Here is a 27,860-nt window from a genome sequence, read left to right as displayed (position 1 = left end):
AGGGATCTCTAGGAACAGAAAAAGCTACCATTTCCATGAAAAGTTTACTTCTCTTCCACTAGTATTACTTTTTTTTTTTTTTTTTTTTTGGTTCTTTTTTTTCGGAGCTGGGGACCGAACCCAGGGCCTTGCGCTTCCTAGGCAAGCGCTCTACCACTGAGCTAAATCCCCAACCCCTACTTTTTTCTTTTTTGAGCTTATTGCAGATGAAAGGACTTCAGTCTTTCTCATTCTTCTTTTCAGGGCCTACTTACTGCATGGACGCAGTACTGAATGCTGGAGTGGATGAGTTTCACCACGTGTGTACTGGCAGGAGTTGCTATGCGCCATGCGTATTTCTGGGGCCCTTTCATAGAGCAGAGGTGAAAACAGTACTTGTATCATAGTTCCTCAGAGCTTTGAATGAACAGATATACCTGAAGAAACAGATATAATAAGAGTTGTAAGTTCTCATTAGGGATTTATTATTTGATTATTAAATGTTCACAATTACTTTGGAAATATTATTATCTTTGTTTTACATGAAAATAAGTTAAGGCCTGAAGAGGAAAAATGGCCACCTTACAATCAGGCAGTCATTGAGTAGCAAAACCATGGTAGGCATAGATGTCCTGGCTTGAGATCCTGTGGCATGTGTGCCTCTAACAAAGCACATGGCCATTGAGTCAAGAGATTTCTCCTGGTCGTTATGAGCCAAGGTGATTCAGTAAGTAAGTTGGATAATCAGAGTACTCAGGAGCTCTCTCTCTCTCTCTCTCTCTCTCTCTCTCTCTCTCTCTCTCTCTCTCTCTCTCTCTCTCTGTGTGTGTGTGTGTGATGGGATCTCACTGGTGAAGTTATTAAAGTAATCTTCTCTGAACATGACGTGGCATTGACTGCAGTGCTTACATTCAGAGCTACAGTCTCAGCTTTATATGGTTGCTATTCTGGGATTTGATCTCAGTTACTACAGAGTCTTACAAAGTAAAGTAAGGCCATGGCTCCAATATGAACTACTTCAGCTAACATGACTTACTGGTTGTTTCTGTGAGCTTCAGTTTCATATGCAGAAATCTCAAATTCTCTTTCCTTTGGACCAGTTGGATGGTTCCTTTTCAATTGATGGCCTCTTGTGTATCTTTTAGGATTCTGCTCCTGCTAAGGTTACCATCTCCGACATTTATTGTGTTTAGTGGCAGAATTTCACTGATTTAGACAGAAACACCTGTTTCCTTTTGCCTTTAATGTTCTCGCCATCTCTCATTATATACCTTACTGCCTTTCTAAGTAGATGCACTGCTCTCTGGGAGTGTTAGCCAGGTCTAAGGCCAGCGTGGTCAGTTATCTCTCAGTTGGAGATAACATATAACCTTTAAGTAGCACTGAGCCTATTTAAATTTCTTTTTAGACACAGACATTTAAGTTCCCTTTAAGGACAGTAATCATTTCAACTCGAAGGCCATTGTGTAGATATCATTGTTAGAGTGTGGTAGTAAAAACACTGAAGCTTTGAATCTCTTCTTGACCCCGAAGCTTAAAATATTCTTCCCTGAATCTTTACTGCCTGTGGTAAGATGATGTGGAAAAACAGTTCTCAGACAAATGCTCTGAAGACCTGAGCTTGTGGGACAGCACACTTTTGCTTTCTGAGCTGTACAGTGTGGGAGAGTTAGTTTGGGTTAAGGAAACTCAGCAGTGTGAACATTGTTATACTTACTTCCTAGGGATGTTTTAAGAGGCAAAGGAGTAAATATTAGTACTTGGTGGTGGTATACTGTTATCGTTAAAGTGAATGCATGTAAAGGCCCTAAAAAGAACAACATTGTATTCAACATAAGTAAAATGAACAGCACTAGATGCAATGTACCACACAGATCCACGGGGGCTTTAATAGAAGCCTAACTCATCTATAGCCATGCATACTTTGAGATCAGTTTAACCAGAAACAAATAAACCTGCTGGAGCTAAAATTCCTTTATTTCAAGGTCAGCTTTGTTCATCTTCAGTGTCCTCGCTTGTGGGGAGGAACTGACACAGGTACTCAGTGAATCTGCATGTGAGATTTCTTGGGCTCAGATCTGTAACTGAAGTGACAAGAGCAGGAGCTCCAAGAGCTTCAGGAGGCAGCAGGTGCCCACCAAGCTTTAGCATTGGACCTAGTAGCTCATTCCTGGGGGTGGGAGCAGTTGAATCCTGACTGGAATACTGACTCTACCTTCTTCCTAGATCCAGAAGGCCTGAGTTGAGTTCTCTTTCTGAGATTGGGTTGTGGTATTGGTAATCCTTTATTTTTCCTTTAGTTCCCTTAAGTTTTTTATTGACATGGACTCCAGGTGACCTTTTCCCCCAGAAAGCATCCTCCAGAGGGGTTTAGCCTCAGTCCAGCAGTGCCAAGAATCTGTGGGTACCAGAAGATTCCTAGCAGAGGCTTCAGACTGGTTATGTCAGATCTGGGATCCGAACCTGAGTTTGTCTGACGGTAAAAGCTAAGCTCTTTCTAGTAATGGTTCAGTACTTTTTGCCTGGAGAAGAGGGTGGTGGGGAGAGATATAGGAGAATCACTAGGGGATCCATAGGTTCATCATCTAAACTGATGGTGAAGTGAGATTTGAGAAGGAAGCTGTGAAGCTACAGGGACTTCCTGTGTGCTGGCATGCTATGAAGTTTGTGCTGTAGGTGACAGGAGTCTCTGCAGCTACCCATGGTAACATGAGAGCTGTGGGATACATTCTGGGTACACGTTCTTTAGGTTATGAACCCAGCCTTTGCATTATGAGACATACCTAGAGCTGAAGGACTGCACAGTCACCTTTTCATGATGCAATTCCCTGTGATTATCCATTGCTGGCAGGGGAACAATGATGGAAATGACCTTCTCCTTATACCATAACATTACCTCCATGTAGACTTGACATTTGTGCATCTAGTTAGTTTGTGTCTGGCACCTAAGAGGTGCTTGGCAGGTACTGTTCAGCGAAAGAATACCTGGAGTACTTCATTGGATTTGGGTTGGCAAGATGGCTTAGACTCTAAGCCGTAGAGGGTAAAGATGCTTTGCTACCAAACCTAATAACCCTAGTTCAGCTTCTGGAACCCACATAGTAAAAGGAGAGAACTGTATTCTATAAGTCACCCTCTGAATTCCACAGTTACTTCACGGCATATGGTGTATCAACCATGCTCACCCACACACACACAAGTAAATGAATGTAAGAAACTATATTTTGTTTGATGTATTCCATGAAGATATGTTTCAAGTATTATCTCACAGAAGTTTTCTGTAACCCTGCGAAGTGTGTGCTATTATTTATGGTTTATAGATGAAGGGCACTTAAGAATTAAAGAATTTACTTAAGGTGACATAGTTAAGACATAGTGGCCAAGGATTTGAGACTTTAAGTACAACTGTTATAGAGTACTAGGAATTATCACCTTTCTTGTCCTAGATAATTGTCTATTAATAGAACCGCCCCCCCTTTAATGGAAGCTACCTCTTACTGTTGACTCATTAATCTTGCTGCCAACTCAACTCATAAGCCTTTTATTTACTGTGACTTGTCCTGTGCCAGGTGCTTTGGGCCTCAGTGCAAGACCTTGTCTTTATTTCATATAGACATTGTCTGGCTACATTCACATGAGCTTTCTTTCTTGAGTTAGCTTGGATTATATGGTCATATGGTTTCCTCAAACAATTTCTTGACATTTACTGATCAAATTTTTTTTACCCCTTAATATTATTAGTATAGTGTGAAACATTTTGATAGATATTCTAGTGCTTAAACTTTCTTATATTCCTTTACTAAACTAGTTGGTTATATTGAGTATAAATGCATACTGCTGAATTTGAATTATATCTATGTGAATTTATATCCATAATTCATGTATCCTAATGCCACAATTATAGAGTTAGGGCAATAGAAATGTTCTGGAATCATGGGGAGAGCATAGGGATTTATCAGTTCTTTAATGGTTTTTAAAAAAGCCCAAACCAAATCCTAACTGTAGAACTATTTTATCACTATCCATTTTAAAGACCAAGAGATTCAGTTGTATTTTATTGATGTATTTATATGTGCTATTCTTCCTTGAGCCAGTTTTTATAATTTGTATTTTATTATGGAATCCTCTTTTTCTCTTGGTTTAAAAAATATATTGAGGCCAGTGGGTACCTCATTTGTTCAAGGCTGAGGACCTGAGTTTTACTCCTAGGACTCACGTGGTGGAAGGCAAGAACTGACTCCCGAAAGCTGTCTTCTGACCTCCATACACCTCAGTACCATACGCACACAAAATAAATAAATGCCAAAGAACCCTCTAAAAATATTGATATCAATTGTTACGATTTAAAATTGTTTTCTACTTTTCTGTACTATGGGCTATATTCTACATTTTTCTTATGTTTTAAAAGCTTTGTGGTCTTTTCGGATCTGATTGTAGCATTTAACACGTTAGTTATTAGAAATGGCGAGTGCTCTGGCACGCGGTTTACACTCACTGTACATTTACAAGGCTTGGTTGAATACAATTCAACAAGTACAGTGAGTGCCTTCTGGTTACCAGAGAGGCCCTGAAGACTCCAGGGCGGTTCTAAGAGGCTCCTGCCTTAGGAACCTTACAGTGTGGTAAGAATGTTTGAGGCCAGTTGTAAACACTGCTGAGCTTCCATTCATCCAGAGAACAGTAACACCATAGCACCTCTTCTCTTCCTGCTGAATACTTGGTTCATATGGTATCTCTTTGTATAGATATGGGCATGCTGTCTTGGTATTTAAATTCATATTCTGTTAGGAAGACTTTTAGGCAATGTTTTAATTATTCTAGAACTTTGTAAATTTAATCAACTAGAAACTTGCTTTTTAAATTTAAGCAGGCACATATGTTATCTGGAGGTTTTTAGTAAAATTCAGACTCTGATTTTATTAGGATTGAGCTTAAGATTTAGTACATTCCCCCAAAGCCCTTAGGCAATGTCTCTGCTGCTTTTCCTCCTGATGCTGACTGGGACCACACTTTAAGTAGTTGGAAGGTAAAAAGTAGAAAGATACTATGTTTCCCGTCCTGTAAGTAGTAAAAAGACATGTTTCATAAAAGTATTGAAGAAACATATAGAAGGCTTCTTGGCTACTAGCAGTCAGTTACTTCAGGCCATCCTAAAATTAGTTTCAATTTGTAGGCAGTCAATTTAAAATGTGGAAAGATAAGATTTAAAACAATCTCTACATTCAATTGAATGATTAGTATAGTTATTCCTTAAACTCTAATTTCAGACTGTATTCATTGATAAGAAGCCACAATTAGAAATTCTTAGGTTCAGAGACCACATCAATGACAGAGACTGAACAAGATCATCATGCTTGCTTTGCAACTGCCTCACCACTCATGGTGAATTGTGCATCAGCTCTCGCAACGAGCAAACAGTCTTCAATAACTGTGACTGAGATGGTAAAAGATCCAATACAAATGAAGCTGAACTCTTACTGTACATCATATACATTAACTCCAAATGTGCTAAGACTTAAATGTGAGAGATTCAATTCACAGAAGAAATAGGGACTGCATTCCTATAAGCTTGGTGTAGAGAATGGTTTCTTCAATTTGTTGAAAAGAAGAGAAATTGGACTTCATCAACATTAAGAATTTTGTGCTTCAAAGAAAACCACCAAGGAGTTAAGGATAACGTGTAGAAAGGAGGTACTTTTTACAGATTATGTGTCTGATAAGGTTTCTGGGCCCATAAAAATCCTCAGAGCTCTTAACAATGAAAAGACAACACCATAGTGTTGTTGTCCCTACACATATAATAAATAAATCCTTGGAAAAAAGAAAAGGAAACTTCAATAAAGTGCAGAGAACTCAACCAGTACTTTTCCAAATAATATAGTTACCTAGCCAATATGCATACACACATGCACGTGCGTGCACACACACACACACACACACACACACACACACACACACACACACACGATGTTGAATATCATGAAACATTAGGGAGTGCTAATTAAAATTACAGTGAAATGCTGCTTCACAACTTCACACATTGCAGGGTCAATATGAGCAGAAGCCAACAAATGTGGATGAGCTCATGGAGAAACTGGAATGCTCACTCATTGCTTATGAGAATGTGACATGGTACAGCCAATTTAGAAACCAGCTAGTTGATTTTCAAAAGCTAAGAATACAATTACTGTAGGTACCAACTGTCACATTCCTACTAGCTGAGACACATACAGACTCTAGAACTAGGACCTGTGTGACAAAAAAAAAGTTTTGATAGAAAGAAAAATGAGAAACGATACAAGAAACAGTACAGTGGAAGAACAACGCATGGTTATAGAAGACATAATGCGGTTAAAACCTGATTTATGCTCATTCAATTTACCAGTTTCAGAAGTGAGAGCATATTCACCCACATGTATATATTTGAACACAGGATTTGAGTGTATCCGAGATTCTGTTTTTAAAGCTATGAATTTGGAAAAACAACTTCCCTCTTTCTCCTCTCATTCCTTCCTGTCTCTTCTTTCTGTTCCCCCCCCCCCCCCCCCCCCCCGGAGCTGGGGACCGAACCCAGGGCCTTGCGCTTCCTAGGCAAGCGCTCTACCACTGAGCTAAATCCCCAACCCCTCTTCTTTCTGTTTAATTTAAATGCTTTTTTCTTCCATTAGGTACTTAACACTTTAAAAACTAATTTATAGTATTTTAGGGAGACAATCAAATGGGATAAAGACCTTTAATATAAGAATATTATTAGGAGACACAAAATATTTATTCTAAATCTAAGAATTCCAAGTCTTCACATTGTAGTTCTTCAGGAATTCCTTATAGTCTTAGTTCTTTGCTCAGTGCGTTTGCTCTGGAGGAACTTTCATGTTAAAAAGATCATGTTTTAATTCAAAAGAAGGAATTGATTTAAAACCAGTGTTTTAAAAAAATCTCTTTAAAACTGATGTTACAGAAGATGTGACTTAGTGCTTTGAGTTAGCAGAATGTGTTTCTGAGGTATGGTCTGTGAGGGAGGTTGTTTCTAATTCTTAACTAACCTTAAAAATAGTGTGCACATAGTTTGTAATTTTGAAAAGGAGCTTTTCACAGGTGCTATTTTGTCTCATCTAGTGAAGTCTTCAAATTTATTTATTTGTATTTTTAACATGTATGAGTGTTTTGCCTATATGTATGTGCACCATGTATGTACCTAGTGCCCAAGAAAGATAGAAGGGGGTGTTGGATCCTCTGGAACTGGAGCGAGGGAAGTTATAAGCTGCCATGTGGGCACTGGGACATGAACCTAGGTCCTCTGCAAGAGCATCAAGTGCTCTTAGCCACTGAGCCATCTCTCCAGCGCTTGGTTTGTCTTCTAATGTAGACAATCTTTTTTTTTTTTTTTTACCCCGGAGCTGGGGACCGAACCCAGGGCCTTGCGCTCGCTAGGCAAGCACTCTACCACTGAGCTAAATCCCCAACCCCGTAGACAATCTTTTGATGAGAAGATGTTTTTAGGTTTTTGTAGTTGAATATTTATTGATACTTTTCTTTATGGTTAGTGACTTTCTGTGCTGATCAGAAAACAATTCTCTATTTGAGGCCATAAAAATAATCTCTAGTGAGTTCTACACCAGTGAACCAGAATGTGTTTTGGCACATTATTTGAAATACAGGTGTGTTGTATCTTCTTATGGATGTCCAGCTATTCCAGACAATTTATTAAAATCTTACCTCTCCCTTATGATTGTACAGTTTACGTTTGTCGTCCAACAGCTGCTGCTCAGAGTTTTTTTGGAATATTTATTGTGTCCTCTGTTGTGCCTGTCCGTGCCCGCACTTGTGTGCTTCGATGTGCCTGCACTCCTGCCTCCCCGTCGTCCTCATATTTTCATTGCAGTGAATCTTGGTGCCTTATAGGTTAAATCTTGTTAACTGGTTCTTATTTTTCAAGAATATCTTAGTGTTTCTTGTCCCATTGCATTTTTGTATGAATTTAGAATTATATTCCATACACATAAAAAATGACCTAGGATTCCTGATGTAGTTAGTTCATATTTATCTGTAAGAAAAAAATTTAGGGAGAAATGATACTTTAAAATTTCTAGTCTTCCAACTCTGTGACCTTAGTGTATTCTTCATTTATTTTTCTATTTCGAAAGTCTCCCAATATAGTTTTATTTTTCCTTATAGGTCTTACGCAACATAGACATTAAGAGTATCAAAAAATTTCAAGAAAATTGAAGCAAAATTTTGTCTGCTTAATGAATAGTACAAGCAGTGTGAATTGTCATGACAGGAGAAAAGAAGCCCAGTGTTTCATAGTAGATGTCGCTGAAGTAGATGATTAAACAGTATTCAGTATGTCACTTTGTAGGTGTTTGGTGATATGAAAATAATATGGAAATCACTGCATTTTCATTTAGTCAATAAGTAAAGGGGAAAATCCGTGCCCTGGTTGTTTTATTGGCCACTTGTGCTGGCCTTACCTTGCTGTTTCTTTTTCTGTATGGATAGACCCATTGCCGGAAGTGCCTAGGCTTAAATAGATGTTTTGGTGTTCTGTACAGCCACTCTGAGGGGAAGGTCTCATAGTGGTTTCCAGTCTAAATGTAGTATGTACTTTTGTGAGCTCTAAAGTAATAAACGGTGCCTGAGCTGCCTTTCAGTAGAAAGTAGAGCTGTTTTCATTTAGCGCTCGCTCGCTCTCTCTCTCCCTCTCTCCCCCCCCCCCCTCTCCCTCTCTCTCTCCGAGACAGGGTTTCTTTGTGTAACCCTGGCTAACACGGAAGTGACCCTGTAGAGCCTTGAACTCAGGAGGTCTGCCTGCCTCTGCCACTTGAGTGCTGGGATTAAAGGCATGTGCCACCTCTAGTAATATTTTTGAAATCACCAGAGCCTGTAAGTGTGCAACTTACATGCTCCAGAATAAAATTAAGCCAAATGCATAATCTAACATTAACATAGAATTTAATTTTTGTTTCCAAAAAGAGATAATGAAGCAGGCTGTCATAGTTTGTGATAATCAGAAGTCTCCACCGGGAGTCGGGGATGCTGTATAGAGAAGCTCTAACCTTGCCACTTCTGGGGAGCAGCAGTGAGACTGCTTACTTCTGACAGCAGACAGCCCCAGTGCAGAGCCCTGGTTTCATGTTACATTAGGTATTAGCGCTCTTCTTTCAGGAGCTATTATGCTGTGACATCAAAGATTTTCAGACAGGGCAGTGGTGGGTTAGCACTGAAATTGTCTGTTGAAATTTTAAAGAACTGAATTAAATATATATGGTTAGACTTTAATAGAAGAGGTAGAGACAGAATTAGAATGGAGTAAGTAAAGTTGAAGAAATGATCAATCTATGGGCTGTCCACTTAGTCTTTCCTTGTTTAAGCCAAATTTTATGTCTTTTTATTCTATACCAAGTACAAATGGCCCTTATGTTAATGCCCAAGTAGTTGATCATTTACAAAGAGACATTATGAAATAGGGAAAAGTAAAGTGGTTGGTTGGACCCACAGAGCATTGAATGGACATGTGGACAGTGATTGCTTTGAGCGACACCCTTCTTGCCAATAAGCTAGTTAGTTAAAAAGAGCAGAGCACGCACCTGGGTGGAACCACAGGCATGCAGGCTCCAGGTGCGGTAGAACACACACGTCTGCAGCTGGACACACGTAACGCTGGAGAGCCTAGCTCACTGCAGTGTATGAATGGAAGTGACTGGAAGTCTGATCAGATCACAGTGCTACCCTTTGGAAATGCTAATTCTGTGCAATGGTGAGGACCATTATTACTCACCTAGGTCTGCGATTTATAGTTAAGAAAAAAATAAATGAAGCATTGTGATTTCAAGTCTTTATTATTATTTTGTTTTTGGTGGTGAAATGAGTGTTTCTGTCATACAATGTTACTATGTTATTCTCATGACTGCTGAGACATGAAATGCTAGTTAATTTTAGAAGCTAACCAAGGGAGCTAAATATTAAAGTGAACACAGCTGTAGAATTATGTCTTTTTGGGACCTGTAAATTAGATATGTCATGATACATTTATTCTACATTAAAATTCTAATGCTGTTATTTGAGAAGTAACTGGAATAAAACTCCTCGAATCTTTATAGATCCTGTGCTTTTGATTATGTTTAAAGATAGTTTACTTCCTTTTCAGACTAACGTATAATATAGCCATGAAAACACTCACTTAGGAAGCAGAAGGCAAAGGTCCTGCCCTGTCCCGGGCTTCACTTCTCTGTCCGCTAATGTCATTAGAATGATTAAAGGCCGATGTCCGGAACTCTGCTGTGTGCCTGTCAGTTGTGGGATGTGCTAACCTACACGGCGGATTGAAGTGGATTTCATTATCTAAAATGCTTTTATGCCTTCTATGTTTTAGTTTGATTTTATTTTGGCATAACAAAAAAGGAAAGAAGTATCTGACCATTCACAGAAAAATATCTTAACAGCTATTAAAGCATCCAAGGTTTCTTGCCTCAGAACTGCTTAAGGATATTCAATATTTTTCTTTTAAAATACTATAATTTAAAATTACAGTATTTGGTAGGAAAAAGGGAGAATATTGAGATTCATGGTTACTCATTTATAAACAATAATCAATCATATAGAAAAATTAGTATTTTCAGTACTGCCTCAATTCTTTTGCTTTTACCAATTAGGCAAAGCCTCATTCAAAACGCTATGAAGGATCATAGCTCCAGAGTCCATATGGACTGGCAAGGTTTCCTGAGCCGCCTGGATGTAACATAGGGGTGTTGGATGTTTGTAATACTTCCACTGACTGACAGACTGAGTTTGTTCTGTGTCATAGGGCACCGAGGCAAAGTATAGATACTTTAGCTTATGTGAATGGTTTAAAAAATACTTTAAAATGTGGTGAGTTACAATGTCTGCAAAACTGATCCAGCAGATAGGTGCAAGGTTGCCCTAACTGCCCATCACCAAATACAAAGGTTGTCTTACTGTCCAGTATAAGAATTTCAAAGTGGTGCTTACGAGGCATAGTCTTAGGAAGCTGCAGAGCACAAAACAGAACTACAAATAAAGCCACATCAAATACAAAAGAACAAGCTGGAGAGTGTCTGCAGTTAACAGAAAGTGCTAGAAGAAATGGAGTTGTGCTTTCAGAGATAGAAAGGAAAATAATAATTGACCTAATCTTGTAGGATTATGTCTTGAAGCTTTACATCTATTTAAATGAAGTATCTTTGGAAATAACTTTGAGAAATATTTGCCAGAAAGAAAACAGTCATGTTTAAGGGGGCTGTTGTCTGTGGGTGGAGGCAGCACTTCCTGGGAGGGGCTGCAGAGGGACATCAGAAGGAAAATGTGTCTAAATAAAGGCTTTCATGATATCCATTTAGAGAGCTATTTGGACAGTACTTATAATTGAGGAGGCATAGTAGTCATTTTGGAAAAAATGTTCTGCCTACCAAACCTCTCCAGCGATAAGAAATCCCTACTAAATCCATTATCATTCAGTTTAAGTAAGTCTTAAATGATCCTTCCAATCAACAAGTGTTTATCAATGCTGACTATTGCCAGCTCTCGTACAGACAGAAAGTAGTGTTTCTCTGAACACAGAGACCTTAATAGTGAGATAGAAGACACTGTCTACTCAGTCGTTAGGCGAGTTTGCACCTTCTGAGATGAGAGAGACTAAAACCAGCTGCAAGACCTTCAAGGTCTGAACCTTCTGATGTATCCAGTGAGTGAATTGCTTGGGGCCATGCACAATGTCCTCTTTTGATCCCCAGCACTCACTGCACAGACATGGAATGATGACACACCTGCAACCCCAGCACTTGGGAGCGGGGAGGGGAAAGGAGGATTATAAATTAAAGGTAATTCTTGGCTATTGGTGGGTTTGAGGCTAGCCTGGGACAGGTGATACCATCTCAAAACCAAAACCAAAACCAAACCAAACCCAAACCCAAACCAAACCAAACCAAACCAAACCCAAATCCAAACCCAAACCCAAACCTAAACCCCAGCTCCAACCCCAAACCAAACCAAACCCAAAACCAAAACCAAAACACTAAACCAAACCAAACAAAGCACCTTTAAAGTCCTGACTGGATTGGACTGTGTTTTGCATATCACGTAAAGTAAAAGAAACAGTATCATTTAAGTAGTCTCATTCAGAAACTGGTGCACTGCTGTATCTAAGAAACAAAATTTATCATCTACTTTTTCTTATGTGAATATTCAGTTAAAGGAATAATACTCATGTTTAAACTGCTTTTTCTTAAAAATTAAAATTAAAAAGAAAATTTAAAAATAACTGATCAGGCCAATATTCATATTTCTTTGCCTTTTAAGGGGACAACAGCGGATAAAGTGAACTCTAACCATTTTTACTGCTAACCATTTTTTGAGTCCTTTCAAAAAGGGGCTGAGATGCATTTTCTTAAAAATTAAAAAGATTACAGTTAACTTGGATTTCAGATTGTTCTGAGAGTTGGCATGCTAAAAAAATGAACAAATACTCAGATTGGCGTAAATTTAGTGTAACAACTATTTACCACCTCTAAATATAGAGGTAACTCGATACTGACTTTTACCTTTACGATGGTCACAGACTGTTCTGCCATGCACTTATGGATTTGTTTCTCCCTCCCTTCAGTTGGCAGACTTAGTGAGCATCCACACTGCCAGGCCCTGTGGACGTGTGCAGAGAGAATAAAGCGTTTGCCGCCAGGGAGTAGGAGAAGGCAGACCAAGGAGTGAGGAAGGTGAGGTGAGGTCAAAGACAGCTGAAGGGAGGTGGGCAGTGTGAAAGCCATCCACATACTGTCTTTTATGCTGTGGGCATTTTCATAGAGCAGTGGTCAAAGGATTGTAGGAGCATACAAGAGAGAACACTTGTTCTGACTGAGTGACAGACTCTCAAGTATTATTTTTATGCATATGATAGGAATTTTCATTATTGGCACTGGGCCTTTATATCCTTAATTTCACTGTGATGAATTCTGTGGGTAAAATTTACACAGCATAGAAGGGTCTGGTCCAGCAATATTTACTATATCCACATGTTGTGCAGTCACCACACCTACATGGTCCTGGACTACTCCTTCACCTGAGAAGAAAACCTGTCAATAAATTATTTTTCTTTCCTCCCCTAGCACTCACTATCCAGTTATCTGCTTTCTGACTCTGGATTTATTGCTGATAATTTCATAAAAATGCAGTCATGGAATTTATAACCTTCGTCCCAAGCTGTTTTTACTTAGCACAGTGTCTCTATGTCTATGAATGTTTCAGCACATGTCAATATTTCCTTTAAAGATTTAGGAGGGTTGGGGATTTAGCTCAGTGGTAGAGTGCTTGCCTAGCAAGCGCAAGGCCCTGGGTTCGGTCCCCAGCTCTGAAAAAAAAAAGATTTAGGAATATTCCATAGCACACATGGTCATGTGAGTTGTTTCTGCCTACTGGCTTTTGCATGTAGTGCAGCCATGATATCTGTGTCCAAGGTTTTGGTTGGATCCCCACTTTCAGTTTTGGATGTGTTTGCAGCAATAGAGCTGTCAGGGCATGTGACAATCCTGTTTACCTTTCTGAGGAGCTAATGTACAGTTTTCCACAGTGGCTATACTTTTTTGGCATTTCTACCAGCACAATATGATGCTTCTAGTTTCTCCACATGCTTCTTAACTTACTTTCTATTAAAATAATTATTGCCACATTAATGAATATATTAAACATATTTGATTTCTCCTTTCTTTTCATAAAATTATTAAACTATTTTATTAGTTCTGTCTAGTTCCCATATCTGTTCCTTATCTACCCAGTCAACTTTGCAATCGTAAAAAAAAAAAAACCACTGGAACCAATTTGTCCAAATATTCTTAGATATGTGGCCTTCTACTAGAGAACTGTTGACTTATTTGGGGCTGCACTCTTAGAAAAAAATGATTCATTCTTCCAGAAGCTTCTTGGCTAGGGCTGGAACTTCATGTCTAACTCCCATTTCCATTCAGGGCTTTGGTCTGGCTTGGGTTTGCACAGATTTTTGTGCATCCTGTCTCAACCACTGTTAGTTCATATGTGCAGTTGCCATAGTGTGCCCATAAGATAGTTTCTGTCTAGTTTTTGTCTAGTCTTACACTCTTTCTGCCCCTTCTTCCGTAATAATTGCCTGATTCTTATGAGAAGGAAGTGCAGCGTATGGGTTCTTTTTAGGGCTGAGCATTCTGAAGCCTCTTATTCAGTACCTTGGCAAGTTGTAGGTCTCTGTGTTAATAATTATGTACTGCAAATAGAAGCTTCTCTGGTGAGAGTTAAGATAAATGGGTAAAATAAGTCATTAAAGTCAGTTTAATATTATGTTTTAAAAAATAATAGTAGTATATTTTCTCTTAGGGTCTTTGACATGTCTATCCATAGATAGATCTTGGCCCAATAATGATACCATGTATGGGTTCCATCTTGAGGAGTGTGAATTAAATAAAATCAGAAAGTGGTTGGTTACTCCCATGGTGTTCATGCCATTATTGTGCTAGGGCCTATCTTGCCAAATCATCACTGTAGCTTACAGGGTTCACAGCTTGGTACTATTGATCATAATTTTTTAAATCATCTAGCATGCATAGGACCTTCTAGCACTATGAAAGCTACGAAGTAGGAATGAAGCTTCTAGATCATTATCAGCTTATTTTTCCATGTTCAATAACTCAACTATGTGACAGTAGGCTCAAGTTCTAGAGGGTAATCAAGAACATTGGCAGTAGTAATGTTTTGGGGGTGGGTTATGGGACCTTATGAGCTAACAATTCCAAAAGAGGAAACCTACTCCAGACATTGGATTTTATCTAATAGATGTCTAGTGATATGTAGTATAGGGGCATTGTTGACCTGTTATAGAGTAACTCAACTCTCTCTCTCTCTCTCTCTCTCTCTCTCTCTCTCTCTCTCTCTCTTTCTCTCTCTCTCTCTCTCTCATGTATATATATATATATATATATATATATATATATATATATATATTACACACACACACATTCTCCTACAGGAGTAGGTTTCCATATGACTTTTAGAAAGATCTATATTGTTACTTGTCTCCCCCACATTTCCTCCTCTACTCTGTCATGTGTATTTCTTGAAGGGAGAGTGCTGGAGAGCTAAAAAAAGAAGAAGAAGGATAATAGGAGTTTGGTTGAACTCTGGATGTGGTGCAATATATCAATCTCAGAGACTTAGTCTATTTTTTTCCTTCAGCAGGAATGATCCCATTTAATAAAGATACCCCTAGCTGAATATACCCCAATGCTACATTGATGGTTCATTCTTCAGATTGTGCTGTTACAAGGACAGGATTCTAACTCTCCTAGAACATATAATAACTAAACAATTGTAGAGACTGGTAATCTCAGTCTTACTGGACTTTGAAAGTGAGTCAAAGTAGATGTTGCCTATACTTCAGGCTTTCAGTGTTTGCCTTAGGTTACTCTGAGCAAGCTGGAGAGCCAGTGCCCTAAATCAGAGGCTCTTAGACTCTTTACTAATGGTATCTCTTTGCACACTTAAAAAAGCTTTTGTTCATGTGGGCTATTTTACTTGGTACTTACTACATTGGAATTATTTCCCCTGTTGATGATTTCATTTACATTAGAGTTGTTTGGTCCATGAAGAAGAGAGTATATACTTATGCTGGTTCAATGTTTTAAAACATTAAAAAAATAGAGTGTATGATGAGTGTGTGGTATATAGTATATTATGATTGTTGCTTATTTAATGATTAAAGCATTAGAATGGTGTGTATGGTGTGTGTGTGTGTGTGTGTGTGTGTGTGTGTGCGTGTGCGTGCGTGCATGCACGCATGCTTACATGTATGTGTGTGTATTGGGGCATGCATGTGCCACAGTGTACTGTTAGCCTATGTCTTACACATTGTGTGAGACAGGGACCTTTTTGATTATTTCTGTGTGGCCCAGGCTAGCTGACTTGCAAGCTTCCTAGTATGATTCTCTGGTCTGTTATCTGAATCTTCTGGTTAGGGTGCCCTGGCATAATAGACACTTGCATTACTGCACTCAACTTTTTACATGGTGTGAATTCATTAATTCAGGTTGTTAGGCTTGTGTAGTAAGCATTTTACCTGTTGAGCCATCTTCTAGCCCCTTAATATTTTTTTAATGCAAAGACAAGGATTGTTGAAGGATATTGGATGGAACCTTTAAAATTTTTTTTCTTTGGTGCCGATGTTTCTGTGAGTTTTTGGTGTTTGTTTTGGTGTTGAGATAATATAAGCACTGTGACTGCTCTAGGGTATATTTCCTCCTCTTTTTTTATATGTGAGATGTGTAGAGTTGCTGTCATTGTTTGTTTTACATCTGGACAGATATTTGGGCTTGGAGATTTCTTTTGAGAAGTACTTAAATGTGTGCGTTTAACTGCCCTAGCAGTTACAGAGCTGCTGGAAGTGCTCCACTTTAGATGAGTTGCACTGTGTTGCAGGGAGTGCTCTAGTTCACCCACACGGCCGAAGCTGTGCATGTAGAGCCCACAGTGTCTTTATCTACTGTCTCCTCCATGCCGGTGTGCTGTGGATGGTCTCATTCCTGACATCTCAAGTTTACATCTCCTCTCTTTCTTTGTCAGTTTTGATACAGATTTGTTAATTTTAATGACAGTTAGAAAACATTTGTTTGCTTTATTATAGTGATTACCATTATTATTTTGTATATTGGGATTGAACTTGGGTCTCTCGCATGCTTAACAAGTACTTTGCCACTAAGCTCATTCCCAGCCTTATTCCATAAATATTTTCCTAGATATTATTTTTCTGTTTAATTTTATTGGTTTCTTCTCTTCTGCTTCCTTTGGGTTAACCATGCCCCTTTTCTCTGGGTCCTTGAGGTAAGAGTTGCTGCTAGGACACTTGTTTTATGTGTGTGCTCAGTGCTATGGAGTCCTGTTCGACCTTGTGTTAGCCATCCCCCACATGTTTTATGTTTTCATCTAGTTTGGGAATTCTTTGTTATTTTTGAGATTTCACCTTTGATCTACACATTACATGGTTTCCAAGGGTTTGTTATTCTGCTATTGATTTCTGGGTTCATTTCATGTTAGTCAGAGAACATGCTGTCTACCAATTCTTTAAAATTAGTTTGTGTATATGTGCAGGTGTGTGTGTGTGTGTGTGTGTGTGTGTGTGTGTGTGTGTGTGTGTGTGTGTGTGTGTAGGCCAGAGGACAACTTTGGCTGTCATTGATCAGGAGCAGTACATCCTGTTCTTGAGATAGGATCTCTCAGTGGTCTGGAACTTTCCAGGCAGGGTAGATGGCTGGCCAGGGAGCACCAGGTATCTATCTGTCTGTGCCTTCCTAGTGCTGGAATTATAAGTGTCCAATACTTTCCCCCATTCAAGTTCTTATTTAATTAAAATATAACTAAAATGTAATATACCACTATGCATCCGGTTTCTCTTCCCTCCCATGTTATATCCCTCCATTTCCCACTTCTCCTTCTGAAATCAATCATCGTCATTTTTTTCATCTGAATGTAGGTTCTAGAGATTGGACTAGGATTCCTGTGAACTGACTGATTCATCTCCTTGGGACTCATTTTAAAGTAGTTTGTAATGCATCTTGGTATGTGATCTGGAGACACTTGTTAACAAATGGGTATTATGTAGCTAGCTTGAGCATTCTGTCAACTTTATTTTCTCTTGGTCATACTTGAGGTCTGTCTTTCCCATGATTCTGGTGCAGCTCTGACAGCTGTCACTGCTAGGATAGTGGTTGTGGTAGTCCAAGTGGAATGCGGACCACAGGTCTCATTACTTTGCTTCCTTGTGATGCACCTTGAGTAGTGTGCTTTATATAATCCAGTAAACTCAAGAAGGGAAGGAAAAGTTGATTGATTTACTCATGTTTTCCTCTTATGCTCCCTCCCAGGGTTGAACTCAAGGCCTCATGCAAGTTAGTTAAACACTTTACCACTAAGCTCCTTCCGTGGACTTTTCTTCCTAACCTTTCAGTGTTTTGTGTCCTTTCTGCTTGAAGAACTTCCTTCTACATTCTTTGTGTGTGATCTTGCTTTGGATAAACTCTCTTCATTTTTTCTTCTGAGAAATGTTTAGATTTCACCCACATTCCTGAAGAATGTTTCAATGTGTAGGGTTTTGTCTGTCTTTTAGCACTTAACAAATATCAGGCCACTCCCTTCTGGCTTTGAGGGTTTCTGATGAGAAACCTGCTGCTGGGTGAACTTTGTCTCCCTGTAACTGACATGGTGTTTCCCAATGGTTTTTGAGCCTTGGCTCATCTTTTTGACGCTCACTTGTTTCTGCTGCGTAGACTGGATGCATCCTACTGTTTTCTATTAGAGACACTGGTCTTTCTGTCCTTTCTGTCTTAATAAATCCCCTCTATTAAAATATTTTACTTTAATTACTATACTTTGCAGTTCTAAAAGTTTTCAATTTTTTCTGCTTTACTGAAAATTTATCACATTACCTTTTCTATTCAATATTTTGCTCTATAGCTTCCTTGGTCCTGTTTGCTAGGATGCCTGAGAGTTGTACCTTGCCATGGACCCTGTGGAGACTGGCAAAAATCATCAAACTCTTCTTTTGGTCATGCTGATTCTGGCTTTCTCTTTCTGTAGACTTCTGAGATGTTACCTGGGCTGCCAGTATGAGTTTTTAGGAGATATGTCTCACTTCTTGGTGATGAAGGATTTCCAGGGTAAGAGAGTGCGCTTGGAAGGGTCATTCCTCATGGCCATGCATTGGCCTTGAGGGACCATTGCAATGGGCTCACAGAGATACCATGGTCTGTGCATTTGCTTATGAATGCTGTTCACCCTGAGCCCTTCTAGACTAAAGTCCCTGTGAGTGTTTACCCTGGTGTATTTTCTCACTGTGGGGCACCTCACTATGGGCCTGATGCAGGGTGAGACCAACATGGCATGCTTTCACCAGCTGATCCTTGGTCTGTGGGTCTTCTGGGCTGGCTGGTTGAACTAAATGTTCACTCACTGCTGCCAATCCTTGTGGACAAGGAAATGATACAGGATCCCACTATTCCATGTTGGCCCACAGCTTCCTCCTGTGTAGGACATTTAACACTTTCTTAAATCATGGCTGCTTTGACATGATTGCCAGACAATTCTAATATTTAGGTGTTACTATCTGTTGATTGACTTGTTCATTTAATCTGAGAGCTTTCTAGTTCTTTGACAATGCATTTTCTTTTCTTTTTTTTTATTAACTTGAGTATTTCTTATACACATTTCAAGTGTTATTCCCTTTCCCGGTTTCCGGGCAAACATCCCCCTCCCCCCTCCCCTTCCTTATGGGTGTTCCCCTCCCAACCCTCCCCCCATTGCCGCCCTCCCCCATAGTCTAGTTCACTGGGGGTTCAGTCTTAGCAGGACCCAGGGCTTCCCCTTCCACTGGTGCTCTTACTAGGATATTCATTGCTCCCTATGGGGTCAGAGTCCAGGGTCAGTCCATGTATAGTCTTTAGGTAGTGGCTTAGTCCCTGGAAGCTCTGGTTGCTTGACATTGTTGTACTTTTGGGGTCTCGAGCCCCTTCAAGCTCTTCCAGTTCTTTCTCTGATTCCTTCAACGGGGGACCTATTCTCAGTTCAGTGGTTTGCTGCTGGCATTCGCCTCTGTATTTGCTGTATTCTGGCTGTGTCTCTCAGGAGCGATCTACATCCGGCTCCTGTCGGTCTGCACTTCTTTGCTTCATCCATCTTGTCTAATTGGGTGGCTGTATATGTATGGGCCACATGTGGGGCAGGCTCTGAATGGGTGTTCCTTCAGTCTCTGTTTTAATCTTTGCCTCTCCCTTCCCTGCCAAGGGTATTCTTTTTCCTCATTTAAAGAAGGAGTGAAGCATTCACATTTTGATCATCCGTCTTGAGTTTCGTTTGTTCTAGGGATCTAGGGTAATTCAAGCATTTGGACTAATAGCCACTTATCAATGAGTGCATACCATGTATGTCTTTCTGTGATTGGGTTAGCTCACTCAGGATGATATTTTCCAGTTCCAACCATTTGCCTATGAATTTCATAAACTCGTTGTTTTTGATAGCTGAGTAATATTCCATTGTGTAGATGTACCACATTTTCTGTATCCATTCCTCTGTTGAAGGGCATCTGGGTTCTTTCCAGTTTCTGGCTATTATAAATAAGGCTGCGATGAACATAGTGGAGCACGTGTCTCTTTTGTATGTTGAGGAATCTTTTGGGTATATGCCCAAGAGAGGTATAGCTGGATCCTCAGGCAGTTCAATGTCCAATTTTTTGAGGAACCTCCAGACTGATTTCCAGAATGGTTTTACCAGTCTGCAATCCCACCAACAATGGAGGAGTGTTCCTCTTTCTCCACATCCTCGCCAGCATCTGCTGTCACCTGAGTTTTTGATCTTAGCCATTCTCACTGGTGTGAGGTGAAATCTCAGGGTTGTTTTGATTTGCATTTCCCTTATGACTAAAGATGTTGAACATTTCTTTAGGTGTTTCTCAGCCATTCGGCATTCCTCAGCTGTGAATTCTTTGTTTAGCTCTGAACCCCATTTTTTAATAGGGTTATTTGTTTCCCTGCGGTCTAACTTCTTGAGTTCTTTGTATATTGACAATGCATTTTCAAAGAATGCATTAACCTGGATATCTTGGTACTATCTTATGACAAAACCTGCATTGGCCAAATCCTTGTGTAGCAGGGAAGGACGGTACTCTTTTACTGCTAGATGGATTTAGCAGTTCAGCTGCCCAGCTTGTGACAAGATCATTGTTCTTGCTGGGTGAACAGTTCTCACTCCCAGAATGGTTCTCACTGACATTCAAGTGGAAATGACCTGTTGTCAATGGGTAGTGGTCCTGTGGGTACCCTATGATATCACTTCAGTGAGAGTGGGAGGATGCCCCAACATGGGACAGCACAGCCAGAGAGACAGTTATTGACTGGCAGGGTAAAGGTCCTAGGCCTCTCCCTGGCCTTTTCTGACACTTCTGGGATGGGAGAGTGATGTTCAGAGCCTCAATTACAACCATGAGAGAGTGGGACTCAAGTTTACATGTGGCTTTTGTTTGAATCACTTGGGAGGGCACTACCATACCTTTTCTTTTCCAGTGTCTACTTGAAGTCAGAGTGGTTATTGTAGAATGGGTTGTCTTGTCTAAGGCTATCAATTTCCTGGTCCTTATGCTGAGGAGAACAAACTGCTCTTGGGCCATGTTTGTCTGGGTGTACTGGTTTCCTAGGTTGTATTTAGGATGAGTTTTGCCTGTGTCTATTGGTGTTCCTTGACTGTTTGCATCTTTAGCTCCCGGGGAAAGATGCAGATGAGAGAAAGCTGGGGAAGTCACAGCAGTATTGTGAGTTCTCTTGGCTAAGTCTACTTTTCCCTACCTGCGGGTGTCTTCTTACATTTGTGTTAGTTGTTCATAAAGGAGAGACAATGGAAACGGGTCCTACTCCATCCTTTTAGACTTGGAAGTCTCTGATCTGTTGATGCACAACAAAGAGTACAGTTATCTCTAGAGGAATGATGTCATTGAGCAGCCTCTGGATACAGAGAGAAGAGTAAGAAGGACATTTTACCCTTATTATGAAAAAAATTTACCTTGAAAACCCCTGGAAAAATCCTATAATCATGTCTTAAGAACCACTGCCCTGGATCAGAAAACGCTCATGTTGACAATATGGAAAAAAATGAATATTTTTCTTATTTTGAGATTTGTTTTTATTTATGTGTATGTATGCATATGTATGTGCAGATGTCTATGGAGGCCAAGAGCATAGGATCTCCTGGAGCTGAGGGTTACAGGTAAGCCATTTTCTGTGGGTGCTGGCAACTCACCTTTGGTCCTTTGGAAGAGCAGCAAGTATTCTTAACCACTGAATCATCTCTCAAGCCTCTGACAATATGTATTTTTAAAACATTTTTGGTTGTGTGCCTATTTTTCTAGTGCTGAGATACAGCAGTGTAGAATCAAGAGCCAGGCCCTTATGAGCTTCAATCTTTTGACTCAGTTGACTTGGCAAATGATTGAAGTTGTAAGTTTCTCTTGGCAAGGGCCAAGTCCTTGCATTCATTTCTCAGGATTTGTCTCAGTTTGGTGTCTTTGTTTATCTTAAACAAGGTATTACAACCATTGGTGTTGAAAAAGTGGCGTTGAGAACAGTGGAATGATGTGATCAGGCAGGTGTCACTGCATAGTTGCTAGACTAGACAGAATGATTCAGCAGGCCCTCTCTCTCCTTCCCTCTCCACTCCTTCCATCTTTCCGTCTTTCTCCTCCTCTCTTTCCCTCCTCCACTTCTCTGTCTTTCCTTCTCTTTTCTTCTTTCCCTGTTCCAGTTTGAATTATAAACTGATCACTTTTCTAATTCTTACCTTCCAATTTGTGTATATTTTACATAAGTTTACAAAGTGCACACACATCTCTAGAATAGATTTATATATCTATATCTATATCTATATCTATATATCTATATCTATATCTATATCTATATCTATATCTATATCTATATCTATATCTATATATATATATATATCTCCAAGTATTTTCTACGTTTGGGCTCTATAAAGGATGACAATGCTAGCTAGTACATGGAGTAGGAATTGGAATTACTTTTCTTTTTGGATTTGTTTGTTTAGAGACAGGGTCTCTCTAGTTAGAATTGCTTGTCCTATAACTCACTGTGTAGACCAGGCTGGCTTCAAACTCGGAAATCTGTCTGCCTCTGCCTCCTAAGTGCTGGGAGTAGAGGCACGCACCAACACCCAGCTAGAACCAGAATGTTTTAATGTTGTGCTGTATTGAAATGCTGGTGAGGTATGTGTGCCATAGAGCCAGAGATCCCTATCCATTCCAGCTTTTATTTGAACAGTTTCTTTGTGCAATTCTAATGCATTCGTGATGGTCTGGCTTTGAAAACTTTTCCACCCTGTCTCCATACCCAGTATGAACTTTCATAATTGAACTTTCTTGAGATCTTAAGGGCAACCTAATGTTCGTGACCAAAATATCCTGACTATGGCTATAGTCTGAGAACCCCCTTTTTTCCTTGGCAGGGAACATTGTAAAAGGCAAGGCAAAATAAACATAAAATTCAAAACTTTGCTTTAATTAAAATAAACTCTTTGGGCAGGCATATGACTGGTGCACTAATAGCCTAGGGAAGTCAGAGCTCAAAGGAAATATTATTAGCATTCTTTAGACTCTAAGTAATAGCAACAAACCAATATTGTTCAACTTACAGTTTTGGAAGATTAATACAATACAGTTAATAAAGACTGAAAGACAGTAACAGATAGATGAGAGCTGGGGGGTAAAATGATTCATTTATTTGCGGGGTAGGAAACTGCTTTTCTATGTCTTGGTTATTTTTAAAACACTTGGTGCCACTTGCTGCAAATGAAAAATTTAATGGTTAACGATGGAAATCACTGTGAGGGGATGAGCCTGCTAGTGACATCCTTTTAGTCAGTAAACATGCTTCCTTGTTGGTCCCAGAGAGCCAGGAACGAGGCATTATATTATAATAGAGGCCCATGGTCCTAATCAAAGGTCACTGGTTGCCTCTTATTCTTCAGTGTCAGATTTGTCTGTTTGGTCAGGGGTGGCCCTGGAATGATGGTGATGAAGATTGTACTAGGCTGTTTCTTTTGGAACTTGAAAGGCTTTGGAGCCTGGTTGCTGACAGCATGTGAACCCTGAAGAAAGTGCAAGCTGTGTAATGTCTTAAAGAAACTTTCAAGCAGCATCTTCCTTTTGTGTCCTTTGAGAGAGTCCTAGTCAGTACTAAGGTGCATGTGAGAAGGTGTTTTATTGATTAAAGGAGATTTTTTTCTTCTCGCAAACACTCATGGAGACAGTGTTCCTATTACTTCCCTCTCGGTGCCTGCTTTTACACAGAAGTTCATTAACATGTGGATATGCAGTGATTGAAGTCAGACCGCTTTTCACAGTGGAGCTGTCTTGATATAATGAGCTCTTCTTTAATGTTCAAAAATTGTTGTTACTTTCTAAAAGGGGTTGTTTGTGAATTTCATTAAATTTAATCTCCTCTTCAAACAATTTCAGCATTGTTCAGTTTACTACAATTAAAATGCTTTCTGATGCTAAAAAAGCCACTTTTTACAGATGTATCACAAATGCAAGCACTGTGAGAAGGCTTTGTGTTTCACTCTGAAGGAAAGGCTGCTATTTAGCTGAGAACTCTTGGTGTTAGATCAGGAGAGGCACACACAGCGGCAGGCTCCTTTGCTCACAAGGTTAGCTTTCACAACGCCTTGCTTCCTTCAGTTCCTGGACTTATATCTTTGCATAATCACAGCTGAAATGCAGGGCCTTGCCTTCTCAGTTGACCAGAGTGCAGCCCTTCACCCTGAAGGTTGGAAATCTGGAGCTTCTGCTGTGAACAAAAATTCCCAAAGGGATTCGTGAGAAATTCCTAGGAGCAGAGCACTGCTTACAAGACCTAGTGGGCAGCTTCACTGAAGACACTCATCTTTCCTGCTCAGTAGGACATGAAAGGCATGGGAGCAATCCCCCATCTCTTGAAGATAAAGAGACAGGTAGTCTTTCTGGAGAGTGTTGTGCAGGAGAAAGATCAAAACGTTTTCATGTGCTAGAAAATAGCTTTTCCAGAGACCACCAGGGCAGTTGGTTGTTTCGCCAGCAATGGTAGTTTATAGAGCTTTCTGTGCTGTACTCCCGACCTGGGGAGTCAGCTCGATGCATCTTTTTGCTTCAGTTCCCAAGGTCATGAACTTCATCCCTGAATGTCTGGTGAAGTGAACAGGACTCACATGTTCTTGATAATTAGAAAACACGTGTCAAAAAAGTATTTAAGACATTGGGTTTTTGAAATAGTGCTTTGAGTTGTTAAGGGCAGAGCCAGTATGTGAAATGTGCGGGGTCTTGAGTTGGTGGAGCTCAAGCCTGCCTTTATCACCAAGCCGGCCTTTGTAAGTCATTGTGATGTAGCTCTGTAACAAAAGGGCTGTGGGGTCTCTCTGTTACCTCAAGTACAATGATGGTACTTAGGTCTGAAAAAGGAGCAATTCTTGTGCTACATGAGACAGGAAAGATTTCCATGGCTTTGTAAGACCTAACTATGATAACATTACTGATATTACTGTTTATTTATAACTAATAAATAAGGCAGTTGCCAGCGTTATAATTTGTAATCATAAAGGTAAGATTTCAAGTGAGAAATGAGGGTATTTGTGTTAGTCACCTAAGAAAATTATAAAAAAGCAAAGTAATTATAGAATGATGAGGGGATGGAACTTTGTTTAGATTAACTTCCATGTGGAGATTGCCAGCTTCACAATGGAAATTGTTAAGGTGGAACCAGTAAGAACATTCTACGGGTGGTATATAGTCAAGGAAAGATTTGGGTGCGAAATGGGTTTGCTGGAGGTCTCTCATGAGGAATATATTAAGGGAACAATTCAGGTTGTAAAGTAGGCAGAAAAAGTTATAGAGGTAAAATGGAAAGGGACAGGTGAAGAAATCTGTCACATGCAGTTCATATACTAGATTAAAAGATTCCTAGTTCTGTCTGCCTGTCCTCACACTTCATGTGGGCATACACAAACTATGTTCAGGGCACTTCGACATCTTCAATAACATTTTCCAGTAAATAGGGGAAGTTGAGATGGAGATTTGAAATTTTATGTAAAAGACAGATGTGTTTATGAGTTCTGTTCAAGGCACTGAATATGGCTAAAGAGAAGCACCACACTTGGAACACATTCAAATTGACAGTGAAAATGAAAAATCAAATGTGGCAGTCAAGTCATAGTGTGTACAAATAATGAACAGCCAGAGAGTAAAGCCAGCAAATATTGTTGTGAGTCTACCTATAATCATATCAGTAGTCATAGCTGAGACCTTTGGATTATTTATTGGCACAAAATCAAATTTGTGTGCATTCTATGTTTTATCAATTAAATTTCCATGTTTTTTAAAAATAAAAATAATCCTGAGGAACAAGTAAATGTTATCACCAAGTGTTTACAAGTAAATTTGTGATTAGAATAAGATGTTTTTATCTTCTGAAAGCCATCTTACATGACCTCATACTGGGTACTTTATTTGACTGGATCATTAAATGTTTTAATGTACACAGAGAAGGTTGTAGAGACGTGTATAGGTTAAAAATATTTGTTTTTCAGGCCAATTCTCTGCGTAATCGTGTGGTTGTATTCGAATAACTCATAGAAAGAAGGGTTTTAGGCTGTGCTTTAATTGCATTTGGAAGTTGGGATGACAGGCACAGTGGAGTCAGGCATGGTCACATATGCTGCCATCGAAGCACTTGGGAGGGGGAAGCAGGAGGCTGGAGGAGTTGAAGGCCATCCTTATCTATGTAATGAGTTTGAGGCCAGCCTGGGGAACCTGAGGTCTTGTCTCAAAACAGATAGACAACAAACCAAACAAGATCCAGCAGAGTAATTTTGTTTTAGTGAGAGAAAAAGTATGAATTGTGTGGCTAGGAGAGAATGGTGAGCCACCACACAGTAACAGCCTTCACTTCATTGACTCTTAATTTGGGGACCTGTGTATCAGTGGTTTTAATTTGTTTTCTTCCTTGCTTTCAGGCTATAATGAATTTTTGATAATTATCTTGATTATCTGAGTCATGTTCCCAGTCACTTTGACTATTTGAACTGTCACTAAGGGATCAGTGTCTGTATGTTCAGCCAAGGGTCTTTTGTTGCATATGTGAGCTAGAAGGTAATAAGCTAGAAATGAGAGCTGTGGTTTCTTAACCACTGAGCCATCTCCCCAGCCCCACAGCCGTGATTTGTTATACAACTTCACTTTGAATCAAATGCAGGAAAACTTTATTACATAGATAATGGAGATGTGAGAATCCACACATTCTACTGCCAACTTCTCAGCCATCTTATCTAGGTCAGGATTATGGGAACTATTTATATTAAACACATCTGGATGTAAAACTATGGGAGTGTCACTAAATCATGGCAAATATGAATGTATTCATAATTTTACCTAAGTAGTCAAAGGTACCTGGTTAAAGAATTTCTGTTTAATAATATTTCTATTTTAAAAAGTGATTTAACATTCTGGTAGTCAAAATTCTTTGGTAAAAATTTTTATGTGCTTAAAACTATATGTAATAATAATGATGACAGTATATTTTATTTGAGAAGCACATGCTTAAATTACATATCACACCTGAGAAAAAATGATTTGAAAAAGAAATAATTATAGCTATCTTGGTAGATGATCAGCTAATTAGTGGTAATTTAGATTAAATGCACACACTGAAAGCTGTAATAAGTTTTCATAGCATTGTCAAGTTTTTAAGGTGCAAGTTAAAACATTCTTTTCTTTCAGATTGTTGAATTTTGCTATTGATACTATAAATTCCATTTGCTTGTTTGTTTGTTTTTTGACTGTTTATTTTTGGTTGTGAAATTTTCAATTTGTCCCAACAGCTTGTGATTTAAATGAAGATATCCTCCATTTGTAGACATTTCTCTATGAGGCACTCATAGGAGTAATCCTGTATATATAGTTTTTTTGTGTGTGTGCAAATCAAGTGACATTCAATGCAGATACTATGGCAAGAGAAATCAAAATAGCCACCTAATTGTAATTACTACCCCCCCCCCCCATCATTATATCACTACGTGCACAACAACTGGTTTCTAAAGTGAGAGCTCAACTGCGGAGTTTTGGCAGGTACAAAGGGTTCTTTTCTTTTCTCTTCTCCGTCTGCATTTGTATTTCCATTCCATGTAGGGCTTTTTGGAAAGTTCAATCTGACCTCTCTTTTGAAAGATTTCATTTTAATTCTAGTAGCTTACAGGAAATGATTATTTTGTGTCTTCTGAAATTGTCAACATTTATGGTATAGTTAGGTTGTTAAGGGAATAGGACAGTT

At 39.3% G+C, this 27,860-nt stretch overlaps 1 protein-coding gene across 30 annotated transcripts in view; it reads left to right on the top strand.

Moving 5' to 3' along the window:
• Positions 1 to 27,860, top strand: part of Sox6 (SRY-box transcription factor 6) — a 608,765-nt gene that overhangs the window by 76,301 nt on the left and 504,604 nt on the right. The window contains exon 3 of one of the 30 annotated variants that reach the window (XM_087657881.1): positions 12,599 to 12,707. The gene's annotated coding sequence lies outside the window, so the exon portion shown is untranslated. 30 annotated transcript variants of the gene reach the window in all.

This window comes from Rattus norvegicus, chromosome 1 (genome assembly GCF_021556685.1).
Source record: "Rattus norvegicus strain SHRSP/BbbUtx chromosome 1, alternate assembly SHRSP_T2T, whole genome shotgun sequence".
Taxonomy (NCBI): domain Eukaryota; kingdom Metazoa; phylum Chordata; class Mammalia; order Rodentia; family Muridae; genus Rattus; species Rattus norvegicus.
The sequence above is the reverse complement of the archived record's forward strand: the minus strand, read 5'-3'. Positions and strand labels throughout refer to the sequence as shown.